General features: G+C 49.8%; 1 pseudogene; it reads left to right on the top strand.

Moving 5' to 3' along the window:
• LOC115149583 (NLR family CARD domain-containing protein 3-like) overlaps window positions 1–1223 on the top strand; it is a 36465-nt pseudogene extending 35242 nt beyond the window's left edge.
• Window positions 1224–11753: the final 10530 nt, after the last annotated feature.

The following is an 11753-nucleotide window of genomic DNA, read 5'->3' as shown; positions in this document are numbered from 1 at the left end:
ACACACACTGGACTCACACACACACACTGGACTCACACACACACACACACACACACACACACACTGGTCAAGCGTTGGTAAGAACGTTTTCAGTGTTTGTGTCCTGTGTGTGTGTGTGTGTGTGTGTGTGTGTGTGTGTGTGTGTGTGTGTGTATCCCTCAATGACTGTCTGTTTTTCTGCTTACCGCTACAGTGTGGAACATGGTGGAGAGAACAGAATGAAACCTGGACTTAGAAAATGTGAGTGTTGACTGCTGTGAAGAATATGACTAAGAATAAGTCTTAATTCAAGTTAAGTCAAAGACCACCATCATTACTGACTTGGTCATGTTAAATATCATCTGTAGTTCTACAGAAGCAGAAATCAGGGACACCAAAGTTTACACAGAGTTGCTTTGACTGTGTGTGTGTGTGTGTGTGTGTGTGTGTGTGTGTGTGTGTGTGTGTGTGTGTGTAATTAATGTGAATAAGTGTGTTTTATATTACCATACAGTATAACATGTGATCATTCAACAAGTCTCAAGTGACCTTAACTTCTCCTTTTGATACCTAGAAACATCTACATTAAATGAATTAGTGAAAAGTGAGTTAACATTCTAATGTGAATGATGATGATTTCTAATATTGTGTCTGGTTTCATCCATCAGATGTCTGTGATCTCACACTGGACCCAAACACAGTAAACAGACTCCTCTCTCTGTCTGAGGAGAACAGAAAGGTGACATGTAGGAGAGAGAAGCAGCCGTATCCTGATCACCCAGACAGATTTGAGGTCTGGGAACAGGTGCTGTGTAGAGAGGGTCTGACTGGGCGCTGTTACTGGGAGGTAGAGTGGAGGGGGGGGGGGGCTGATATAGGAGTGACATATAAAGGAATCAGCAGGAGAGGAAGGGGTGATGACTGTGGTCTTGGATACACTGACAAGTCCAAGTCTGTTCTGCTCTGACAAAAGTTACATTGCCAGACACAATAATAATCCCACTACCATAGACGTCCCCTCCTCCAGATCCCACAGAGTAGGAGTGTATCTGGACTGGTCAGCCGGCACTCTGTCCTTCTATAGAGCCTCCTCTGACACACTGACCCACCTGATCACATTCACCTCCACATTCACTGAGCCCCTCTACCCAGGGTTTAGGGTTTGGGTTGATGGCGACTCAGTGTCCCTGAAATAATAACTGGACACACACACACACACACACACACACACACACACACACACATACACACTGGACAAACACACACACTGGACAAACACACACACACACACAGGACACACACACACACAGGACAGGGTTTAGGGTTTGGGATGATGGTGACTCAGTGTCCCTGAAATAATAACTGGACACACACACACACACACACACACACACTCTGGACACACACACTGGACACACACTAGACACACACTAGACACACACACACACACAGGACACACACACACACACACACACACACTGGACACAGACACACACACACAGGACACACACAAACACACAGGACACACACACACATACACACACACTGGATACATACACACTGGAAACAAAATGGACACACACTCACTGGAAACAAAATGGACACACACACACTGGACACACACACACAAACCAGACATAAACTTGACATATACACACACTGGACACAAAATGGAAACACACACTCAACACACACACACACTGAACACGTACACTGGACACACACACACATATTCTGGACACACACATATACGCACACACTGAACACACACACTGAACACACACACCCAACACACACACACACCACACACACACACACACACTGGACACAAAATGGACACACACACAAAGGACACAAAATGGACACACACACACTGGACACAAAATGGACACACACACTGGACACAAAATGGACACACACACACACACACTGGACACACACACACACACACACTGGACACACACACACACACACACTGGACACAAAATGGACACACACACTGGACACAAAATGGGGACACACACACACACTGGACACACACACACACACTCACTGGACACACACACACACACTCACTGACACACATAATCACTGACACACACACTGACACACACACTCACACACACACACACACAAACACTGACACACAAACACTGACACACACACACACACACACACACACACACACACACACTGGACACACACACACACACTGAACACACAAACACTGGACACACACACACACTGACACACACTGGACACACACACACAATGGACACACACACTGGACACTCACACATGACAGGCTTGTAATATTTTCTGATCTTTTACCACTTTGCATTTTTTATGATATATTTTCCTGTTTGTGTTTGTACCACAGGAGGTTGGTGGGACCTTATTTAGGGAGGACAGGCTTGTAATGGCTGGAGTGGAATAAGTGGAATGGTATCAAACACCTGGTTTCCATGTGTTCCATTTCATTCACTCTGTTCCAGACATTATTATGAGCCGTCCTCCCCTCAGCAGCCTCCTCTGGTATGTACTGTCCTGTATGTGAGAGAGATCCAACAAGGAATTACAATGTATGTATTACTTTTAATACCTGCAAAGGACAAATAAACCACTGGAACTCCTTATGAATGTCTGCAGCCGACAAGAGGTGAAAATATTACCGGAATATTCTGCAAAATGTTGATGAAGACGTCACTCAATCCACCCAAAACAACATGCAGTCTTTCCACAAGACTCCCATGAAGTTATAGTGTGACGTTATGAGTCGACGTTAAAGTAACATTCTCACAACATACTGCACTTGTTTTATCCTGTTTTAGATGTATCCTCTGTTTAAACATTTAAACTCTTACAATAACACCGTTAAAATACCAATGTGATCATTTCTTGTCTTTTATGTTGGAAAAACAAATTGTACAATTATATGTGGACATACACTCCATAGTTGTACAAGTATACATGGTTATATTGTACTTTTCATAATAAAACAGACTTGAAACAAGAAAAAGCATGTTAATTGTGGAAACAATTTCGTTATTGATTTTTACATTGCTTCTCCCTGTCTCATGTTGACGTTTGTCATGAATCTTGACCTGGAGGCAGAACTGTGCGATTTCCTCTAGATATGTCAACTGCAAAGTCAGAATTGGCTGTGGAAAATAATGTTTAATGGTCTTAATTTAAGGGAAGGATTAGCAGTGTTGTTAGGGTTGAGGTTAGGATTAAAATCGGACTGTATTACTTTGTGCCTGTGCCAGCTAGGAATACTTTGCTGAACTGCCTCCAGGGCAAGATTCATGACAATAAATGCCAACCTGCCTCCAGGGCAAGATTCATGACAATAAATGCCAACCTGCCTCCAGAACAAGATTCATGACAATAAATGCCAACCTGCCTCCAAGTCGTCCCCTCCTTATCTTTACAAGGCTGCAGAACATGCAAGCTAGTGATGTGGGGGTTCTCTCATAACCCTCAGTCCCCAGGTGGGTAGATGGCAGGTTGAATAAAGAGAAGCTAGTGATGTGGGGGTTCTCTCATAACCCTCAGTCCCCAGGTGGGTAGATGGCAGGTTGAATAAAGAGAAGCTAGTGATGTGGGGGTTCTCTCATAACCCTCAGTCCCCAGGTGGGTAGATGGCAGGTTGAATAAAGAGAAGCTAGTGATGTGGGGGTTCTCTCATAACCCTCAGTCCCCAGGTGGGTAGATGGCAGGTTGAATAAGAGAAGCTAGTGATGTGGGGGTTCTCTCATAACCCTCAGTCCCCAGGTGGGTAGATGGCAGGTTGAATAAAGAGAAGCTAGTGATGTGGGGGTTCTCTCATAACCCTCAGTCCCCAGGTGGGTAGATGGCAGGTTGAATAAAGAGAAGCTAGTGATGTGGGGGTTCTCTCATAACCCTCAGTCCCCAGGTGGGTAGATGGCAGGTTGAATAAAGAGAAGCTAGTGATGTGGGGGTTCTCTCGTAACCCTCAGTCCCCAGGTGGGTAGATGGCAGGTTGAATAAAGAGAAGCTAGTGATGTGGGGGTTCTCTCATAACCCTCAGTCCCCAGGTGGGTAGATGGCAGGTTGAATAAAGAGAAGCTAGTGATGTGGGGGTTCTCTCATAACCCTCAGTCCCCAGGTGGGGAGATGGCAGGTTGAATAAATAGAAAACAAAAGGCAACATAAAACAATCCATAAATGTATAATTATTATGTAATTTACACAAAACATTAAGGACACCTTTCTTTCCATGACAAACTGACCAGGCGTAACTCAATATTAGGAAGGTATCCTTAATATTTTGTCCACTCAGTGGCTCTGACCCTTTACATAACAGTCAATCCTCTTTTCCAGGAAACCTTTAAATTTCCCCAAATGCTTCCACACTGCTGCTCTCTCACAGCTGCTCCAGGGCCTCTTGGGTTGAGGAGTCATTCTCTTCTAACCTGATCACAGCTGCTCCAGGGCCTCTTGGGTTGAGGAGTAATTCTCTTCTAACCTGATCACAGCTGCTCCAGGGCCTCTTGGGTTGAGGAGTCATTCTCTTCTAACCTGATCACAGCTGCTCCAGGGCCTCTTGGGTTGAGGAGTCATTCTCTTCTAACCTGATGACAAACAAAGACAAGATTCAAACAAATAAACATGATGGTCCAACATAATAGGGGACAGGGGGGGTATAGGGAAGGTAGGGGAGAGGAGGGGGGATAGGGAAGGTAGGGGAGAGGAGGGGGGGTATAGGGAAGGTAGGGAGAGGCGGGGTATAGGAGGGGGGGGTATAGGGAAGGGTGGGGAGGGGGGGTATAGGAAGTAGGGGAGAGGAGGGGGGTATAGGGAAGGTAGGGGAGAGAGGGGGTATAGGGAAGGTAGGGAGAGGAGGGGGTCTAGGGAAGGTAGGGAGAGGAGGGGGGTATAGGAAGGTAGGGGAGAGGAGGGGGGTATAGGGAAGGTAGGGGAGGAGGGGGGTATAGGGAAGGTAGGGGAGATGAGGGGGTATAGGGAAGGTAGGGGAGAGGAGGGGGTATAGGGAAGGTAGGTGGAGAGGAGGGATAGGGAAGGTCGGTGAGAGGGGGGGTATAGGGAAGGTAGGGGAGAGGAGTGGGGTTATAGGGAAGGTAGGGGAGAGGAGGGGGTTCTAGGGAAGGTAGGGGAGAGGAGGGGGGTATAGGGAAGGTAGGGAGCGGAGGGGGTGTATAGGGAAGGTAGGGGAGAGGAGGGGGCATAGGGAAGGTATGGGGAGAGGAGGGGGTCATAGGGAAGGTAGGGGAGAGGAGGGGGGTATAGGGAAGGTAGGGGAGAGGAGGGGGTATAGGGAAGGTAGGGGTTAGGCTGGGGGTATAGGGAAGGTAGGGGGAGAGGAGGGGGTATAGGGAAGGTAGGGGAGAGGAGGGGGGTATAGGGAAGGTAGGGGAGAGGAGGGGGGTATAGGGAAGGTAGGGGAGAGGAGGGGTTCTAGGGAAGGTAGGGGAGAGGAGGGGGTATAGGGAAGGTAGGGGAGAGAGAGAGGTATAGGGAAGGTAGGGGGAGGAGTGGGGTATAGGGAAGGTAGGGTGAGAGGGTGGGGTATAGGGAAGGTAGGGAGGGGAGGAGGGGGGGGTATAGGGAAGGTAGGGGAGAGGAGGGGGTCTAGGGAAGGTAGGGAGAGGAGGGCATAGGGAAGGTAGGGGAGAGGAGGGGGTATAGGGAAGATAGGGGAGAGGAGGGGGGTAAGGGAAAGGTAGGGGAGAGGGAGGGGGGCTATAGGGAAGGTAGGGGAGAGGAGGGGGTATAGGGAAGGTAGGGGAGAGGAGGGGGGTATAGGGAAGTAGGGGAGAGGAGGGGGGTATAGGGAAGGTAGGGGAGAGGAGGGGGGTATAGGGAAGGTAGGGAGAGGAGGGGGGTATAGGGAAGGTAGGGGGAGGAGGGGGGGTATAGGGAAGGTAGGGGAGAGGAGGGGGGTATAAGGAAGGTAGGGGAGAGGAGGGGGTATAGGGAAGGTAGGGGAGAGGAGAGGGTATAGGGAAGGTAGGGGAGAGGAGAGGGTATAGGGAAGGTAGGGGAGAGGAGGGGGTATAGGGAAGGTAGGGGAGAGGAGAGGGTATAGGGAAGGTAGGGGAGAGGAGGGGGGGTATAGGGAAGGTAGGGGAGAGGAGGGGGTATAGGGAAGGTAGGGGAGAGGAGAGGGTATAGGGAAGGTAGGGGAGAGGGGGGGTATAGGGAAGGTAGGGGGAGAGGAGGGGGGTAAGGGAAGGTAGGGGAGAGGAGGGGGGTATAGGGAAGGTAGGGGAGAGGAGGGGGTATAGGGAAGGTAGGGGAGAGGAGGGGGGTATAGGGAAGGTAGGGGAGAGGAGGGGGTATAGGGAAGGTAGGGGAGAGGAGGGGGGTATAGGGAAGGTAGGGGAGAGGAGGGGGTATAGGGAAGGTAGGGGAGAGGAGGGGGGTATAGGGAAGGTAGGGGAGAGGAGGGGGGTCTAGGGAAGGTAGGGGAGAGGAGGGGGTATAGGGAAGGTAGGGGAGAGGGGGGTATAGGGAAGGTAGGGGAGAGGAGGGGGTATAGGGAAGGTAGGGGAGAGGAGGGGGGTATAGGGAAGGTAGGGGAGAGGAGGGGGGTATAGGGAAGGTAGGGGAGAGGAGGGGTTATAGGGAAGGTAGGGGAGAGGAGGGGGTTATAGGGAAGGTAGGGGAGAGGAGGGGGGTATAGGGAAGGTAGGGGAGAGGAGGGGGGTATAGGGAAGGTAGGGGAGAGGAGGGGGCATAGGGAAGGTATGGGGAGAGGAGGGGGTATAGGGAAGGTAGGGGAGAGGAGGGGGGTATAGGGAAGGTAGGGGAGAGGAGGGGGTATAGGGAAGGTAGGGGTGAGGAGGGGGGTATAGGGAAGGTAGGGGAGAGGAGGGGGGTATAGGGAAGGTAGGGGAGAGGAGGGGGGTATAGGGAAGGTAGGGGAGAGGAGGGGGGGTATAGGGAAGGTAGGGGAGAGGAGGGGTTATAGGGAAGGTAGGGGAGAGGAGGGGGGTATAGGGAAGGTAGGGGAGAGGAGAGGTATAGGGAAGGTAGGGGTGAGGAGTGGGGTATAGGGAAGGTAGGGGAGAGGAGTGGGGTATAGGGAAGGTAGGGGAGAGGAGGGGGGGTATAGGGAAGGTAGGGGAGAGGAGGGGGTATAGGGAAGGTAGGGGAGAGGAGGGCATAGGGAAGGTAGGGGAGAGGAGGGGGGTATAGGGAAGATAGGGGAGAGGAGGGGGGTAAGGGAAGGTAGGGGAGAGGAGGGGGGGTATAGGGAAGGTAGGGGAGGAGAGGAGGGGGGTATAGGGAAGGTAGGGGAGAGGAGGGGGGTTATAGGGAAGGTAGGGGAGAGGAGGGGGGTATAGGGAAGGTAGGGGAGAGGAGGGGGGTATAGGGAAGGTAGGGGAGAGAGGAGGGGGGTATAGGGAAGGTAGGGGAGAGGAGGGGGTTATAGGGAAGGTAGGGGAGAGGAGGGGGGGGTATAGGAAGGTAGGGGAGAGGAGGGGGTATAGGGAAGGTAGGGGAGAGGAGAGGGTATAGGGAAGGTAGGGGAGAGGAGAGGGTATAGGGAAGGTAGGGAGAGGAGGGGGATGGGAAGGTAGGGAGAGAGGGAGGGTATAGGGAAGGTAGGGGAGAGGAGGGGGGTATAGGAAGGTAGGGGAGAGGAGGGGGTATAGGGAAGGTAGGGGAGAGGAGAGGGTATAGGGAAGGTAGGGGAGAGGGGGGGTATAGGGAAGGTAGGGGAGAGGAGGGGGGTAAGGGAAGGTAGGGGAGAGGAGGGGGTATAGGGAAGGTAGGGGAGAGGAGGGGGTATAGGGAAGGTAGGGGAGAGGAGGGGGGTATAGGGACGGTAGGGGAGAGGAGGGGGTTATAGGGAAGGTAGGGGAGAGGAGGGGGGTATAGGGAAGGTAGGGGAGAGGAGGGGGGTATAGGGAAGGTAGGGGAGAGGAGAGGGTATATGGAAGGTAGGGGAGAGTAGGGGAGAGGGGGGTATAGGGAAGGTAGGGGAGAGGAGGGGGGTAAGGGAAGGTAGGGGAGAGGAGGGGTATAGGGAAGGTAGGGGAGAGGAGGGGGTATAGGGAAGGTAGGGGAGAGGAGGAGGGTATAGGGAAGGTAGGGGAGAGGAGGGGGGTATAAGGAAGGTAGGGGAGAGGAGGGGGGTATAGGGAAGGTAGGGGAGAGGAGGGGGTATAGGGAAGGTAGGGGAGAGGAGAGGGTATAGGGAAGGTAGGGGAGAGGGGGGGTATAGGGAAGGTAGGGGAGAGGAGGGGGGTATAGGGAAGGTAGGGAGAGGAGGGGGTATAGGGAAGGTAGGGGAGAGGAGGGGTATAGGGAAGGTAGGGGAGAGGAGGGGGGTTATAGGGAAGGTAGGGGAGAGGAGGGGGTATAGGGAAGGTAGGGGAGAGGAGGGGGGTATAGGGGAGAGGGGGGGTATAAGGAAGGTAGGGGAGAGGAGGGGGTATAGGGAAGGTAGGGGAGAGGAGAGGGTATAGGGAAGGTAGGGGAGAGGGGGGGTATAGGGAAGGTAGGGGAGAGGAGGGGGGTAAGGGAAGGTAGGGGAGAGGAGGGGGTATAGGGAAGGTAGGGGAGAGGAGGAGGGTATAGGGAAGGTAGGGGAGAGGAGGGGGGTATAAGGAAGGTAGGGGAGAGGAGGGGGGTATAGGGAAGGTAGGGGAGAGGAGGGGGGGTATAGGGAAGGTAGGGGAGAGGAGGGGGGGTATAGGGGAGAGGGGGGGTATAGGGAAGGTAGGGGAGAGGAGGGGGGGTATAGGGAAGGTAGGGGAGAGGAGGGGGTATTGGGAAGGTAGGGGAGAGGAGGGGGTAAATGGAAGGTAGGGGAGAGGAGGGGGGTTATAGGGAAGGTAGGGGAGAGGAGGGGGGTATAGGGAAGGTAGGGGAGAGGAGGGGGGGTATAGGGAAGGTAGGGGAGAGGAGGGGGGTATAGGGAAGGTAGGGGAGAGGAGGGGGTATAGGGAAGGTAGAGGAGAGGAGGGGGGTAAAGGAATATTAAAAATTAAACAATAGTAGGGTATATTATATATATCCGGCTCTCCATGTAATCTGATTCATTATGATCTTGGATCAGGTCCCCCCTCTCCATGTAATCTGATTCATTATGATATAGGATCAGGTGCCCCCTCTCCATGTAATCTGATTCATTATGATCTAGGATCAGGTCCCCCCTCTCCATGTAATCTGATTCATTATGATCTAGGATCAGGTCCTCCTCTCCATGTAATCTGATTCATTATGATCTAGGATCAGGTCCTCATCTCCGTGTAATCTGATTCATTATGATCTAGGATCAGGTCCCCCCTCTCCATGTAATCTGATTCATTATGATCTATGATCAGGTCCCTCCTCTCCATGTAATCTGATTCATTATGGTCTAGGATCAGGTCCCCCCTCTCCATGTAATCTGATTCATTATGATCTAGGATCAGGTACCCTTCTCCATGTAATCTGATTCATTGTGGTTGTTTTGTCTCATGTCTTTATATTCATATAGCCTGGGGGCTATGTAGCTGTATTGAAATTACCTTGTTTTATAACCTTCTTTGTTGCTCAGTGGTACTTCAATTGTCCTGACCATGTCCAATTCTTTCACACAGTAATGCTCCAGCATCCACTCAGAGCTTATGCATCTAATGCATTCCTCAAATACTGCAGAGTTGTTAAGCAAGTCCCTGAGATCGTCCTGTTCAACCACATTTATTTGCTTATTTGTCAGATGAAACCTGAGGGGATCACTGTAGTGGGTCATAAACGCATCCAAAATGGTTCTGAGGTCCTCAACAATGCTATTCTGTACCGTAGCTGGGATGCAGTGTTCTTTCCTGATTTACTAAATAAAAATACAGATATTGTTTTAGAGACCTTCAATTAGCTGCTCAGTGTAGATCTCTGTTGCTTGAACATATTCAGTCTCTGGCAGACTCTCTACATCACTCATGTCATCTTCAATGGGATCAGTCCCAGTCTCAAATTCATCATGAGGACAATTCTCATCTAAGTTGTCTCTTAAAAGCTCTGTGTGGTTTTGGTAGATGTGTGACTGATAGACGCTGAAACATCTATTTGTTTTCCCACACCCATTAACTCCACAGGTAATTACAACATGTGGTTCATGCTGGTGATAGAGGACAATATGTGTGAGTAGTCTGGACACAGAGGAAGGATGCTCGTTGCAATGTGGACAGTTGAATAGAGTTGGCATTCTTCACAAAGATTGTGAACCTTGGAGTGATGGGATGGAATCATGGAGATCATTGGTACTCAGCCACTTGCAGACATCATCAAGGGACCAGTCGTCCACAGCCACACTCTAATTCAAGTTGACACTAAAAGCAGAAGTGAAATGTATCAGTGTTGAGGCTAAAACAAAACCTCTCCCACTCTTTCCAGACAACCACCTTTCCTCCTAATGTGTATTCATGGTTGTTCCATAACGAAGCAGAGCTTGTCAGGAAAGGTGAAGATGTCCGCCTCTTATTTATCTGACTCCATATTTCTTAGTTTGGGACATGATGGGATTCTGCAGTCCCACATTTAAGTGTTCAGATAATATGATGCTCCAAATAGGGCATTAAGTTCTTCTTCCATGTTGACCCAAATTGTCCTCTTAGAGTTGTCAATAAAGAGCCGATTAGGGCAGTTATAAAGTCTTCTTGATATAATTACATGTTAGGGAGCTTTAATCCTCCTTCTAAGTCTTTGTCTGTAAACTAGCTTGGTTCATCCTGGCCCTTTTAAGAAATAATATATAGTGTAATGCCTTATTTTATATTGCCAAACAGATTTACGTCAACTTCTGCAGATCTCAGTGGGGAAATGGTTTCTGTCTCTCTCATGGTGCTGAACTCTCTGCTGGAGTCACCACTCTAAAGAATAATTTCAATGGTTTCTGTCTCTCTCATGGTTCTGAACTCTCTGCTGGAGTCACCACTCTAATGAATCATTTCAATGGTTTCTGTCTCTCTCATGGTTCTGAACTCTCTGCTGGAGTCACCACTCTAATGAATCATTTCAATGGTTTCTGTCTCATGGTTCTGAACTCTCTGCTGGAGTCACCACTCTAATGAATCATTTCAATGGTTTCTGTCTCATGGTTCTGAACTCTCTGCTGGAGTCACCACTATAATGAATAATTTCAATGGTTTCTGTCTCTCTCATGGTTCTGAACTCTCTGCTGGAGTCACCACTCTAATGAATCATTTCAATGGTTTCTGTCTCTCTCATGGTTCTGAACTCTCTGCTGGAGTCACCACTCTAATGAATCATTTCAATGGTTTCTGTCTCTCTCATGGTTCTGAACTCTCTGCTGGAGTCACCACTCTAATGAATCATTTCAATGGTTTCTGTCTCACTCATGGTTCTGAACTCTCTGCTGGAGTCACCACTCTAATGAATCATTTCAATGGTTTCTGTCTCTCTCATGGTTCTGAACTCTCTGCTGGAGTCACCACTCTAATGAATCATTTCAATGGTTTCTGTCTCTCTCATGGTTCTGAACTCTCTGCTGGAGTCACCACTCTAATGAATCATTTCAATGGTTTCTGTCTCTCTCATGGTTCTGAACTCTCTGCTGGAGTCACCACTCTAATGAATCATTTCAATGGTTTCTGTCTCTCTCATGGTTCTGAACTCTCTGCTGGAGTCACCACTCTAATGAATCATTTCAATGGTTTCTGTCTCACTCATGGTTCTGAACTCTCTGCTGGAGTCACCACTCTAATGAATCATTTCAATGGTTTCTGTCTCTCTCATGGTTCTGAACTCTCTGCTGGAGTCACCACTCTAATGAA

The sequence above is a fragment of the Salmo trutta genome, chromosome 15 (genome assembly GCF_901001165.1).
Source record: "Salmo trutta chromosome 15, fSalTru1.1, whole genome shotgun sequence".
NCBI lineage: Eukaryota > Metazoa > Chordata > Actinopteri > Salmoniformes > Salmonidae > Salmo > Salmo trutta.
Note: the sequence above shows the minus strand (reverse complement) of the source record. Positions and strands in the feature narration are given on the sequence as shown.